The sequence below is a fragment of the Diabrotica virgifera genome, chromosome 8 (assembly GCF_917563875.1).
Source record: "Diabrotica virgifera virgifera chromosome 8, PGI_DIABVI_V3a".
Taxonomy (NCBI): Eukaryota; Metazoa; Arthropoda; class Insecta; order Coleoptera; family Chrysomelidae; genus Diabrotica; species Diabrotica virgifera.
This window is the reverse complement of record NC_065450.1, coordinates 85772739-85785722: the sequence shown is the minus strand read 5'-3', so window position 1 is coordinate 85785722 and position 12984 is coordinate 85772739. Positions and strand designations below refer to the sequence as shown.

General features: G+C 36.0%; 1 non-coding gene across 1 annotated transcript; it reads left to right on the top strand.

Moving 5' to 3' along the window:
* The first annotated feature begins 1565 nt into the window (after positions 1 to 1565).
* Trnae-uuc (transfer RNA glutamic acid (anticodon UUC)) lies at positions 1566 to 1640 on the top strand. The gene has a single exon. It is a non-coding gene; the product is annotated as a tRNA-Glu (tRNA).
* The last annotated feature ends 11344 nt before the right edge of the window (positions 1641 to 12984 follow it).

Here is a 12984-nt window from a genome sequence, read left to right as displayed (position 1 = left end):
AATTGTAATAATTTTTTTTTCGAATAATGAGAAAACTAATAAATATTTTTGAAAAGTTTTAACGCAGAATGAAAGATTACATTATTGCAGACGGCAAAAAGTCCCTGAAAACTTCTATATGTTAATTTTAAAAAGTTACAGGGGTGAAAATAAAAGAGAAAATTTACTGTGATTTTTAATTGCAAATATTTCATTCAAACGAAACTTTTTATTTTTTCTTTAGGGACTTTCTGCCCTCGGTAATAACGTAATCTGTCATTCTGCGTTTAAATGTTTCCAAAATACTTATTAGTTTTCACAGGATTCGAAAAAAATTAATACATTTAAAACCCATTGAAAATTCTGACAGGCGATATTTGGGCCTTTCCCCTTAAAGCGTAATAAATTATTAATTTCAAAATTTTATTTGTTTAATTGTCTTGAGAAAAATTATACATAATTTCAAATTTTTACCTTGTATTATATATAATAGAGCAACATAATGCTCTTTTTTGACACGAGGTTGTTAACAAGCTGCTAAAAACATAAAAATTACGGGGTGTTTCAATATAACTAAAGATCATGGACTATGCGTGAATCACCATGTATGTTTAAATTTCTGTTTATAAAGCGCCCATTTAAATTTAGAAGTGGACATATCCTAGCGTTTTTTACAAATTTTGAAAATAAGGACACCAATAATTTAATTCCATACTTTATATATTTTTAAGCAAAAAAAACATTGTTTATTTGTAAAATAAACATATTTTTCTGATTCATGACAGCAGTAAAATGTATTTTGAATTAAATAAATTAAATACATTCTTCTATTTTTTTGTTAAATAATTTAATTAAAAAAAAAATTTTTTGGACACCCTTTATAAATAATTATGTAACTGTTTATGTTACTGAATAGAGAATTGAATAACCTTTCAAATGAGGTAGCACACGACCCCTATTGTCATTTAAAAAAATCATCGATTACGTTATCACACCCAGATGGATGATGGATGACGTCACTAGTATGCAATATATGCCAAAATATAACAATTTAAAAATAAAAATCGATCTGTTTCGGGATTTTTCCTTAAAGTCGCCGGTTTACGAAATAACGAATTTATTCCTTCCATTTGCACCATACTGTATATGTATATTTATAATTTGTGTGTTATATAATTTTACATAATATTATTTATATTTATATTTATATAATATTACATATTATAAAAAAGTGGAAAATGTAAAGAATTGGAACTTACAGAATTATTCAAGAAGAACCATTGATAATATTGATTAAGAAATCCTTTATAAATTTAATATTTATCTCGCACGACCATGAAAACTCAATAAAATGGGACTCTAAATGATGAAAAAGTTTACACAACATGATTAATATATCAGTAAAACGTGATATTATCTAGACATATAGTTTATCTTCTTCTTCTTTCTTTATTCTAGGCGAATACCTACCTTCTTAAAAACTTTATCCACCTACCTAGGTACCTACATCAATGTTCAATATTGATATAGAGTTTATATTGGACATTAAAGGGCGGCGGCGCATCTCAATCTTTGGTTTTGGTATCTCCGATATGGTCTAGTGGCTACTAGGATAACTGGCTTTCACCCAGGAGGCTCGGGTTCGATTCCCGGTATCGGAAAATGTTTTTATTTATTCACTATCTTTAAAATATTTATTTAGCAAATTAAAATGTTAATTATGACTTTGTAATAAACAACAAAATAAACAATTTTTATATTTAGGTCAAACCGCCAATTCAATTTTTATATTGTTGAAAGAAAGAATGAATCTAGAACTTTAAGCAACAAGAAATTGTTGCAAAATGGCAAGGTGAATATGTGTGGGCGGCCATTCACTCGACTTAAGAGGTCTATTGTGATTCATCCCTAGGTTAAAGTTTGTCTTTTCAAACTAGCATTTTTGAGAAAGTCTATTGTAACCTTAGATGGCATTTCAACAAAGTCGTAGGGCTTGATAGACGAAGCAACGAAGCATTAAACCTAGGAATTTTGTGCAGTAAGATGAATCGACATGCAACTTTTTGCATTCGATTAGAGAGTGTCAGGCAACTTTGTGAACTAAATTCATCTAGGGCAAAAATTTTTGTGCATAAGAAAATGCATTTTAAAAGTGCATCCCGAAGAGGTGAAAATGAAAAATTTAGAACCCGGGAAATATTGATGGAAATGAGTTGAATTTTTATAATCTGGGGTTTTGGGGATCGCTGACCACGAATTTCATATCGGCGATGGTCTCCAAGGTACCTGCTGCCCACGGTGGAACTCGTCGCCTAGAGTTTTATGTTATAATCATTAAAAAACAGTCAATATCCATTACTCGGGGGGTTTTTGGGGTCGCCAGCCACGAATTTAATGTTGGCGATGGCCTCCAAGATACCTGATGACCAGGGTGGAACTCGTCGCCTGGAGTTTTATGTTATAATCATTCAAAATCAGTCTATAACCGTTACTCTGAGGGTTTTGGGGGTCGCCGATCAAGAATTTCATGTGGTCGATGGTCTCCAAGGTACCTTGGAGGTCCTGGGGGCTCTTGGCTACCAGGTGCCCAGAGTGGAACGCGTCGCCTGGAGTTTTATGTTATAATCATTCAAAATCAGTCAATAACTATTACTCTGAGGATTTTGGGGTCGCTGAACAAGAATTTCATGTGTTCGATGGTCTCCAAGGTACTTGGTGCCCAGGGTGGAACTCGTCGTCTGGAGTTTTATGTTATAATTGTTACAAATCATTTAAACCATTACTCAGGGAGTTTTGGGGGTCACTGAGAATGAATTTCATGACGGTGATGGTTTCCAAGATTCCTGGTGCCCAGGGTGAAACTCATCGCCTGGAGTTTTACGATATAATCATACAAACTGAGTCAGTAACCATTACTATGAAGGGTTTAGGGGCCGCTGAGCATTAATTTCATGTTGGCGATGATCTTCAAGGTACCAGGGTGGATCTCGTCGTCTGGAGTTTTATGTTATAATTATTTCAAATCATTTAAAACCATTACTCGGGGAGTTTTGGGGGTCGCTGAGCACCAATTTCATATTGGCGATGGTCTTCAAGGTACCTGGAGCCCAGGGTAGAACTTGTTGTCTTGAGTTTTATGTTATAATCATTCAAAATCAGTCAATAACTACTACTCTGTAGGTTTTAGGGGTTGCTGAGCACGAATTTCATGTCGGCGATGGTCCCCAAAGTACATGGTGCCCAGGATGGAACTCGTCTTGAGTTTTATGTTATAATCATTCAAAATCAGTTTATATCCATTACTCGGGGGTTTTGGGGGTTGCTAAGCACGAATTTCATGACGGCGATGATCTCCGAGGAACATGGTGCCCTGGAGACCATCGCCGTCATGAAATTCGTGCTCAGCGATCCCCAAAACCCCCGGCGTAGTGGTTTTAAATGATTTGGAATAATTATAACATAATATCCAGACGACGAGCTCCACCCTGGGCACCAGGTACCTTGGAGACCATCGACCACATGAAATTCTTATTCAGCGACCCCCAAATCCCTCAGAGTAATGGTTATTGACTGATTTTGAATGATTATAACATAAAACTCCAGGCGACGAGTTCCATCCTGTGCACCAGTTATCTTGGAGACCATCGCCAACATTAAATTCGTGGCCAGCGACCCCAAAAGCTCCCCGAGTAATGGATATTGACTGATTTTTAATGATTATAACATAAAACTCTAGGCAACGAGTTCCACCGTGGGCACCAGGTACCTTGGAGACCATCGCCGATATGAAATCCGTGCTCAGCGATCCCCAAAATCCCCGAGTATAAAAATTCAACTCATTTCCATCAATATTTCCCGAGTTCTAAATTTTTCATTTTCACCTCTTCGGGATGCACTTTTAAAATGCATTTTCTTATGCACAAAAATTTTTGCCCTAGATGAATTTAGTTCACAAAGTTGCCTGACATTCTCTCTAATCGAATGCAAAAAGTTGCATGACGATTCATCTTACTGCACAAAATTCCTAGGTTTTGGGCTTTTTAGTGCTTCGTTGCTTCGTCTATGAGTTGGTAATGCTCAAATGTATTGAGAGTCATGACAGCCTGACACAATGTGCTATTCGCTTTCTATGTGATGCCAATTTGGTTCATGTGTCCCTTGGAGCGACAGTGTGAATATTATTATGTTCCATAAAATTTTGAACACTATAGTTGCAGAAAAAAAAACAACCAGAAACATTAAATCCGGACCACGGAAGTGTCATAGGTTTTCGAAACGGACCCTCAGGCAACATAATTGGTGACCCCTGCTGTACTGTAAGAACAGTCATCCTTTCGGTGCCAAATAAAAATCATTTTGAAGTCATTCTTCTTCTTATTTACTTCTTGGAGATCTTATGACCTGTTTAATTCTGAACCTGCCTCTGGTTAATTTCCTGTGAGGTTGATTGCCAACTATCCCTCCATCTTTTAGATGGTCTTCTGGGGGTCTTGAACCGGGCAGGTTGTTTTCTAGGGCAATTTTTGGGAATCTATTTTCATCCATTCGTCTTACATGGTTGTACCACATCCTGTTATGCTGCCGTCCCCATCTTACAATATCTTGAATTTTGCATTGCTCTCTAATGTTTGTATTTCTCACCCTGTCTGTTCTTGTTTTCCCCACTATTGTTCTTAGTGTTTTCATTTCGGCAACCCTTAGCGTGTGTTTCGTTTTGTTGGTGTCTTCGCGCACTTCTGTGCCATAGGTTGTGGTCTATTGTAGTCTAGTAGCTTCTAATTTTACTATCTCTGTGCATATACGGATTTGACCAGACTATCTTTCTCAGACATCCTGACAATGCAGATGCTTTGTTGATCAGACTCCCCAGGTCCTTTACTGGGTCGTGGGTGCTTGATATATCTACGCCCAGATATCTGAATTACATCACCTGTTCTATGGGGTTATTCTCAACCACTAACTTACGTCTGAGCGGAAATTTTGCTATCGTTATACATTTAGTTTTGTTGGTAGAAATGTTTATATTTACGTAGTTGGCGGCTTATTTGAAAGAACTGAAAGAGCTGTGTCTAAAGATCATCTTCTGATTCGGTAATAATTTCTGCATAATCTGCGTACCACACCATACCAATTCTTTTGTTGCCCATTTTATATCCGAGATTAAGACATGATTTTTGTTTACAATTTTTTCCATAAGTAGGTTAAACAAGAAGGGGTTTAAACTGTCGCCTTGTCTAATTCCTCCCGGTGTTGGAATATTTTCAGTGAACTGGTCTCATGCTCTAACTTGCGTTATGTTGTTGTTATTTAGGTTATTGACCATGTTTGTTATGCTGGTCGGTGTTTTATTTTCTATTAATATATTTAGAATGTCTCCCGGCGAATCCTATCAAACGCCTTCGTCAGAGCAATAAAGCAAATATACGCTGGCATGCCGAACTCTATAGCTTTTTATTTTATTTGTTTTATTATAAATACTGCGTCTGTTAGAGAGTGTCCCTTCGTAAAACAAATAAATTAATGAAAAATTTTTCTTGGTAAAAGGTATATTTATTTTCTAAGTATAAGTATTTTCTTGGTAAAAGGAAATTCTTCTTTGTGGATGCCTTCGTAAAACCTTGTAGTTCTTCAGCATTAGTGATTAGCCTTTTCAATTTGTCCTTAAGAATGCCCGTGAAAAGTTTAATATTTGTATTTAAGAGGGTTATTCCTCTATAGTTTTGTGGACAAGTTTTTTGTCCTTTTTTAAATAAGTATGGGGATTGTGATGGTCTTATGCCATTCCTCCGGTGTTTCTATTTCGTTTAAGATTTTGTTAAATAGTTACGACAGTTTACTTACAAGTTCAGGGCCTCCATATTTTAAAAGTTCGTTGGGCATACCATCCGTTCCAGGTAATTTTCTGTGATTTAGCTTCTTTATCTTTGCTTCTACCCCTTCGTTATTGATTAAAGCACTTTTATCTGTTTCGTATTCGTTTATATTCAACGTTTCTTCAGCATCATATAGCATCATCTCTTTAAAATGCTGTTGCCATGTCTGTATAGGTACTCCCTTGCTCCCTTGGGCTTTGGTCTGCACGAACGCTTTAACTGGTTTTTTCCTGTTCCGAAGCTTTCTTTTGGGCACCATATAGGTCGTAGTCCATGTCGCTTTTGAATTAATTTAGCCCAATGTTCTCTTTTGATTAATTTTATTATTGCGTTTACTTCGTTTCTTTTACTTGAACATATTATGCGGGAGCTTCTTCCAATTTTGTGCTTTTATATCTCAGGTAGTATTTGCGTTTTAATTCAGAGAGTTCTTTTAGCTCTTGACAAGACCACGGTTTGGTATGGTTTGTCGTTCTCGTGTTAATTTTCCGCTTTTCAAACGCTTCTTCTGCTGCTTCGTTGATGCATTTCTTAAAGTTTTGCCAAGTATCTTCTACTCCCCATTTTGGAGTTAATTTCGAAAAATATGTTTTTTTCTGTTTAAAAATAAGTTGCTAACACCGATTAGTTCCTGCATACATATCTCTATAGCATAAAGTTCTGCCATATTTGACTCCCATTCGCATTCGCTCCTTCCTGGACAATGGATGGTAAACGGCTTTTCGAACTTATAAGTATTTAGGTTGCCTTGTATGGCCATTTCTAACTCTATGTGATTTTTAATTTGATCTCCAGATTTGATTTCGGTATTCTTTTGCCCTGCTTCCTGGCGCCTTATCCGCCTTCTCTATGTTGCAAGCATGACGTGCATAGTCCATGGAGGCGGTTGGAGTAGTCGGTATCGTCCCTGTCACGATTAAGCATGATTGTCATTGAAATTTATTTTTGGCTTCTCTTTGGAGGTATTTTGATGGCATTTAGACCACCATATTAGTGCGCCAAAAAGTTTCAAAAGTTTGGCTCAACCGGGATTTAAACCCGGGACATCTCGCATGTAAAGCTAGAATCATACCCCTGGCTTAGAACATTGAGCCGCCATACTAATTTTTCATTTATTTAAGAAATTTAGTTATCTACCTATACTATTCTATTTATACGGATTACTGATATAAAATATCTCCACTTAATAAGGTATTGTCATATTAAGATACTTGGCAAGATCGTTCTTCTATTGATGGCGGTACATCATGGAGGTGGATATATTTTAAAGAGCATTGTTTTCTCCTTCTTATTGATCTCCGTCCAAATGTGTATCTGCACCATAACGTTCGTAATGAGCTCTATGTAACAGTGGTGGCTCGTGGCTTTAGGGACAGGGTCGGCAAGGTTTTGTCTCCAAAGGCTTCAATTTCATAGGAGATCTTTGGTTTTTGTTTTTTTTTTTTATTTTTTTTTGTTTTTTTGTTTTTGAAGTTATACTTCTTTAGGCGCGATTTCATTGAGGGTGAAATTTGATTAATCTGCGCGCATGCGCACACCGACAGTGTGGTATTAGTCGTTATACGGGCCATGGGCGCCCATACCCATGTGCAGGTGGGGGCCGTGGCCCCCCCCTAGCCTTTCGGGTGCTTTAAACTAGGTATATATTGTCATCCAAAGAATACAAAATTGTGTAACATCTTCAAGTTTGGCCCCCCCCCTGAAAATTTTTATATGGGCGCCCATGATACGGGCTCTGATTGGGTGTTGAAATTATCTGTCAATAATTGTTCAATATGGAGGTTATCGGTAAACAAAAATATTGTATATATTAGTTTTTATTGTTGTGAGGACAGAAATAAAATCAAATTTATAATTATAGTGACTTTTTAACAAGTTTTGAAAAGCCGCAGATACGTAATTCTAAATGTTTCAGTTGTATTGCAATAAAAAATTATCTTCATACCTATCTATTTGGAAAATGTAAAAAAAATAATGTAGTTAGTAGGCAATGCTTTAATTTACATAATCTGATTACGAACAAACTTTCTACAAATATTCATCTAATATATCGTTTTCTTACTCTATGTTTTGTCATATAAATAAACAGTTGACAAAACATTTGTCAATTTGATTAAATTCATATAAATAAACAAAATGTCAAAAAGTTTATGGTGTAAACGTTTAGTTTGTGTATATTCCCACATGACGTATACGCGAATGTGGTGCAGTGGGAAATCGCTTCGACTTTCGTACGGCGCGATAGACGTGAAGTGGGTTCAAGCCCCAAGCAAGTTGATATTTTTTTTATTTTTTTATAGATTTTATGATTGTAAGTATATTATTATATAATTGTTTTCAGAAAATACGTATTTAATTAAAGTTTTTGGCAATAATTATTTTTCAGAAATCATTTGTGGCATTTTTCAATGTGTTTGTGTGTGTTTTATACTTTTATTTTTTTAATTTTTGGTATTGTTTCAATAAAAATTTTTGTAAAGTAGTAGAGAAACTGTTTAGAAGTATAACTTCTTACGTGCGTACAAAGTACACACATTCTTTTTTTTTCCTATAAATTTAGAAACTATACCTGTTTATAAATTAACTATAGTCTATGTTGTTTCGAAGTAGCAAAATGGGTTATAACGTAATCGTAAAATTTATTATTGTTTTGGAGGGATTTTAAAAGTTTTTTTCTATCGACATTTGAGACAAGTTTGACATTCTCTCCTGTTTCATGGTGTTTCGACAATACGTTTTGACTCTTTTGAGACAAGAGAAATCCCGTTCATTTGAGACAGAATTTGCCCACATTTGAGCACAATAATTTATTAATTTCGGGAACAGTTTGTTGTACCTAATGAATTGCAGTATATAAAATTATACATAGTCTGTAACTTATCCCACCTTCCGAAAATATTTGGATCAGAATATAAAACTGTTAATCCATTTTCTTATTTTATTTGATTAAAAAATGATGGATAATTTTTAATGAACTTGTCTAATAGATATTTTGAAAATTCTTTGGCGTAACTTTTAAATTTTGAATAATCAAAGAGGTCAATGACTTATAACAGTGAGTAAATAATAGTTTTGCTTGGTGCAATTGTTTTAACTTTTGTCCGGAAACCATACAATTCACTGGACATCAAGACAGCCCCGTCAGAAATTTGCCTTACCAATTTATTTTTGATATCAAAAAATTTTAATCTGTCCTTTAAATTAAAACACCAAAAATATATTCTGTCTTATGGCTTCTACTCACGTCTGAAAACCTAACAACCTCTCATAAATATTAGACGTAACGCGTATCGAAGAACAATTTTATTAATACTTGTGAATGACATGTTACCTCTATCAGAAGTTTCGTCTACTTCTACTGAAAAGGATCAAAATGTAACTACCAATTGATTCTTTCATTCTGTGCTGTTTTAGGTACGCCGCTATATTCTTCGAGTCAGAAAATAAATTAGAAAATTCCAGATCGTATTTGTTAAACAATTTTATTTGTTCTCTATAACTAACTTGATTTAACGAATGCTCCGATACATCCTGTCCCCTAAATGGTAATTCCTAACAACTTAAAAGAATTACAATATCAATAATAATTAAACGACGTAAAACTACTTACCTATTTCATAATTTTATCCCGGGCGCGCCAGCAAGGCAATACGTGGCTACGTACGTGCCTTTCTGCAGTTTGCAGATCACCGCTCGGCAGAGGTACCCGCTGCCGTACTTGCCATTCGAATAAATACGGGGAATGTATAATTGGTTGCCTATCAGCTAATATTCAATAGCTTCTTATTATAAGCAAATTCACACAATCGCAAACAGGTGCGGGTGCATGGCTATACGATCATTAATTTGAAAAGTCTCTTACGCACAGCGCACAGGGATCACTTAACTAACGTATCGGGATCGAATTATTTTAAAAACAATGAATAAAATTTAGTCTGTATTATCTCACAGATATATTTTTTATTTCACAGAAACGAATATCATCAACTCCGATTAAATTAAATATTTAAAAAATCTATAATGTGTCCATAAATGTGTGGGTCGGCACTGCCGACCCTGCCGACCCTGACGAGCCGCCACTGCTATGTAAAACATTTATAATTTTTGTTAGTACTTACAACTTATCGTTGTTTTTTATTCGTTTTATTCTTTTGACATTCATGATTTTCTCCAAATATGGAGAATAGGTAGCTGTACCTTGAAATAAACTAAACAAAGTGTTCTAACTAAATAAAAACTAAATAAAATATGTGATTATCTTCTTCTTCTTCCTTCTTTAATTTAGGCGACTCGCCAGTTATAAATTTTATCCATCTGGATCATCAATGTGCTATAGCAGCGGTTCTCAAACACGCAACACTGATGGTAGGTACCATCATTATTTGTAGGTACACAAAACGCAAAAACAGCCAAAATCAGCACCACTATTATAGTTAATTAGATTACCTAGCTACATAAGTATTTCAGTTAGGTGGTACCAAGAATAATAACAATAATTTTGTGGTAGTACATGACTCAAAAAGATTGAGAACCATTGTTCTTTAGAGTTCATATTGAACATTAGTGGGCAGCCGCCCACCATCATTCCTCAATTTCGGTATCTCCGATATGGTCTAGTGCAGCGGTTCTCAATCTTTTTGAGTCAGGTACCACCAAGTACTTTTTATTATTTTTGGTACCACCTAACTAAAATATCTATCTAGCTAGGTGATCTAATAAACTATAATTGTGCCAATAGTGGTGCTGATTTTGGCTGTTTTGAGTACCACCTCAAATAATGTAATGTACCACCAGTGGTACATGTACCACAGATTGAGAACCGCTGGTCTAGTGGCTAGGATACCTGGCTTTCACCCAGGAGGCTCGGGTTCGATTCCCGGTATCGGAAAACTTTTTTTGTTTAGTGTGTTTAAAATATTTATTTAGCAAATTTAATTTTTAATTAACACTATATAATAAACAATAAAATAAGCAACTTTTATATTGGTGGAAGGATAAATCTAGAACTTTAGGCAACAAAGAGTTATTGCAAAGAGGGATGGTCAGTTAGGATCAATATGAGTGGGCGCTTAACCACCCCTCCACTCGACCTAAGAGGTCTATTGTGGCTCATCACTAGGTTAAATTTGTCCCTTTAGCCCAGCCTTCTTCACAAATAATTATGACCTTATGTGACACTTCAACAAAGTCGTAGGGCTCGAGTTGATACCTTCTTCTTCAAATGCAAATCCACTAATGGATGTTAGCGATCACATTTTCTATTAACTCTCTGTTTCTTTCAATGTGTATCAGAGATTGTATGTCGTTAATTCCTGTCCTGTCCATTGCCTTATGTTTCGAAGCCAGGACATTTTCTTGCGTTCTATTCCTCTCTTGCCTTCAATTTTACCCTGAATTATAAGTTGAAGGAACTGGTATTTTTCGTTTCTCGCCGTTTTTCTTTTCTTGATGTTTTCGAAAAGCTGGCGTTCTTGGTTGATTCTTTTAAGGACATCTACATTTGTGACTTTCGTTGTCCATGTTATCTTTAGGATACGGCGATAAAGCCACATTTCAAAGGCTCCTAATCTGTTTATATCCCTCGTTTTGAGTGTCCAGCCCTTTATGCCATATAGCAGCACCGACCACACGTAGCATTTAGTAAACCTTAATCTCAGTGTAAGGTCGAACTCTGAACAGGTTAGTACCTTCCTGAATTTTACGAAAGCTTGTCGAGCTTGCTCAATGCATTTCACTTCCCTGTCCGATGCCCAGTCTTCAAAAAGCCACGTTCCCAGGTATTTAAATTTGCTCACTCTTTCAATGGACTTATGTAGTATTCAGTGTTATGGTGGAGTTTTCAAATGCATCCAAGTTTCTGGAGATGATCATGAATTTGGTCTTTTTGGTATTAATCTCTAATCCCATTCGTTTACTGTATTCTCCGATTATAGTGACAAGTTGCTGAAGATCTGCTATGTTGTCACAAATTAAGACAGCATCATCAGCATATCGTATGTTGTTGATCAATACTCCATTCACTTTGATTGTGCTGCCTGATACCAGTACAAGTTTTCAATGCATCTTATGTCTTTTTGGTCTATATCAAGCTTCTTGAGGATCTGCATTAACTTGTGATGTTGGACACGATCAAACGCTTTCTCGTAATCTAAAAAGTACAGGAATATGTCCTTCCTCTGATCGTAACAATTTTGGACCAACACCTGTGTTGCTACTATTGCTTCTCTTGTTCCTAAACCTTGCCAAAACCCAAACTGAGAATTACTGATGTCCCATTAACATTTTTTGTATAATCTTTGATGTAGTATTTTTAAGAGTATTTTTAAAGTGACTCATCAGGCTAATGAGTCTGTGATCCTCACATCTTTTTGTATTGACTTTTGGGGTAGGGGAATAAATGTAGAGAGCAACCACTGTTGAGGATATCAAAAGAGTTGATACCTACTGCTCAAAAATGTATTGTGCCTTACGTATCTACCTCTGGGCAGTTCGTCAGAACGTGTTCCGCCGTCTCGTCATCAGCCTGGCAGAACCTGCAATTCGCACTCTCTGTCAGTCCGATTTTATTTATGTTCCCATTGAGACGAGAGTGTCCTGCGATAATTCGCAAATACCTACGATAATAATTCTCACATTATTCCTACTTATGTCTAGCAGATCTTTGGATCTCTTCATAGAAGGTTCATGAAGGTACGAAGGTTATTACCAGTGGTTACGTTTTATCCATTCCACCCAGTCCGATGATGTTCTTGTGGCTGTGCTTCTTGCTACGCCAACGACATGTTCTGGACCGATGAATTTTTCTTTTGACCATCCCTTGGCAAGTCCGCTTTTTCATTCTCTTCATTAACAGTATATCGAGGCACTTAGAGCATACGTACTTACTTTTTCGTTTTTTTTTCATCCAAATCAGATTCTGAAGGTACACTGAACCAAAAAAGTACGTAAATATTAGTGTTGCTTAAGTGCAAGACCAAGACGAGACTTAGAGAGTCTTGGTCTTGGTCTTGCGACAGTACACCTGGTCTTGGTCTTGGTCTTGGTATTGCGCTCCAGGTCTTGGTCTTGGTCTTGGTCTTGCAGCAAGAGTCTTGCAAGTCTCGCAGTTGCCCATTAGCCTATTACATATCTT